Source organism: Palaemon carinicauda, chromosome 8 (genome assembly GCF_036898095.1).
Source record: "Palaemon carinicauda isolate YSFRI2023 chromosome 8, ASM3689809v2, whole genome shotgun sequence".
Lineage (NCBI taxonomy): Eukaryota > Metazoa > Arthropoda > Malacostraca > Decapoda > Palaemonidae > Palaemon > Palaemon carinicauda.
In genome coordinates this window covers 174484213-174486712 of record NC_090732.1, presented here as the reverse complement: position 1 = coordinate 174486712, position 2500 = coordinate 174484213, and the positions used below count along the sequence as shown (strand labels likewise).

The window sequence follows — 2500 nt, the reverse complement described above, 5'->3', positions numbered from 1 at the left end:
GAATCACTCTAACAGACAATTATCTCCACAACACAAACTTTCCCCTTACTTTATCAACTGGACTCTTGGACAAAAGGACAAACAAAACAAAACATAACCTTAAAACTATATATTTCTTACAAACTATAATAAATCAAACCAAACCATCCCAAAAAACTTTAAACTCATCAAAACTTAACACTTTAAACTAGAATCACCAGCATCAAAAACTTTACACTATATATACCATAAACCCCATCCAAATTAACGCAAAAAAAACCTAACAAACTTAAATCTAAACCGCACACCAACTCAAAATATATGTTTATAAATATTGCGACACCAGCACTGACGCCACACACAAGCCGAACTGTCTTTTCACGGCAAACTACCACTATATGGTAAACAGGAGTCTCTCTCTCTATGCCATATCGGCCTCAACACCTTGAGTCACAGGTGCCAGTATCATCATCATCATCATCAATCCAAATACACAGGCCAGGTCGTCAACAGTTGAGCAGTCAAATGAGCAGTACAAACAAAATCTTAATACAGGCCAGGTCATCAACAATAAATCCACTTTCAAAATTCGGTCTCTCCAAAGGAGGAATCGCAGCCTGCCAAAATAAAAAAGAAAAACACTTACGAACACTTCTAGCTAACTGAACTATCGCACTATAATCAAAGATAAATAATAAATTGTTCCTATCATTCACAATCACGACAAGCAAAGATAAACAAAACTGTACTTACTTTGAAAATCAAAAAACACTTCCACGCTGGTCGAAAAAATATATATATAATCCAGCTCTCACACAACTGCCTTATGCTGCAGTCAAATAAAAAAGCATTCGCTCCGAAACATTCACCACTGTCGTAACCTAACTAAAACATGTAAACAAACAATCTCATTTATACCAACAGTCTTTCTCACCACAAACGATCGTTACACTAACTACTTTCGCTCGCTAACACAATATCTCTCTCTCTCTCTCTCTCTCTCTCTCTCTCTCTCTCTCTCTCTCTCTCTCTCTCTCTCTCTCTCTCTCTCTCTCACAGGATTTGGCAAATCAAAATAAAAATAAAGCAAAAATAAATCCTCCACATTCCTCCCCCCTTACTTTGCCAAATCCTTCTCACACAACACTTACATTATTTTTTTCATAACCCAGTCGCAGTCGGGAACGGGACCTCTACTCCGAGTAACTGGGCCTCCGTATACTCTCTCATTCACTTCTTCCTTATCACAATCATTAGCTACATTAACACTATTCCTATCTAAATCCCTATCATCTAATATATCATGTACAATCATATCTACCTCGTTCTCATCTGGCCCTATAATTACACTCATTTCTGTAAACAGTTCATCCATTTCATCAAAAACATTCTCAACTTTAGTAAAAGATTCATTCATACTACTAATCATTCTCCTATCTCTCACTCTCGCATTCGTCATCCTTTCTTTTACATCACCTAAGGAAAAGCCACACACACTATAGGTATCATTCATACTCAGCCATGATTCATCTGTATTAACACATTTATCTTCCATACACACTTGCACATTTACACCCTTGTCATACTTATTTCTATTCTCACTTTTACTTATAAAATTTTCCCTTTTTTCATCCTTACTTAAAACTTTCAAACGCCTCTTTTTCCTATATTCAACTAACACTAATTGTTTATTTTCCAGCCCTAACTTTTCATGCATACTAGATTCATACTTGCTCATTTCTAACCAATTGTTCATCCCATTCTCACAAACATTGATCCTATTCCTTCCACACACACAGGAGGACTCACCCAGCTGAACCCTCTCACACTCTAGTTTCCCGAACATCCTGGCTGGCCTAATCCCTTCTTTCTACATACTCTAGCTATATGCCCATCTGTACCACATTCAGTACACTTACCCCGCGGCTCCTTGCACATTCTAGCATAATGACCATCCTTACCACAATTACCACAAATTACATTCATATGATTACTACGACATCCACTCGCTATGTGCCCAGTCATACCACACCGATAACATTTTATCCCTTTCTCTTTCTTACACTCGCTAATTCTATGCCCTACCTCACCACATCCAAAACAAGCACCTAGAGCCCATCTACATTCATTCTTCTTATGACCAACTTTCCCACACCTATAACACTTTTCATCACGAACACGGCTATCTGACATATCTCGATGTGCACTCACACTCCTATCCCTATGGTGCCAATTACCCTGCCTAAATCCTTCATTTGTCCTTACAGGTATTCCCACATTACTCGCACTAACACTCCTATCTACTACATTATCAGCTACCCTCATTGGTCCTCTCAAAATTGCATCCTTATAACTACCAAATTCTATTACACTTTCTTCCATTCCAGTTCTTACACTCACAGATTTACTTTCTTTCATGCACCTATCTAACTCATAATCCTCAACTATCTCTAGTATATCATCCCATGTCAATCTCTCTTGCGTCCACCTCATTTTCTCTTTGCGTTTCAAATTAATAAAT

At 37.8% G+C, this 2500-nt stretch overlaps 1 long non-coding RNA gene across 1 annotated transcript; it reads right to left on the bottom strand.

Moving 5' to 3' along the window:
* Positions 1-94: 94 nt before the first annotated feature.
* LOC137646140 (uncharacterized) lies at positions 95-1101 on the bottom strand. The gene is made up of 2 exons (XR_011045404.1): positions 733-1101; positions 95-596 (listed from the first exon to the last, which is right to left on the bottom strand). It is a non-coding gene; the product is annotated as an uncharacterized lncRNA (long non-coding RNA).
* Positions 1102-2500: the final 1399 nt, after the last annotated feature.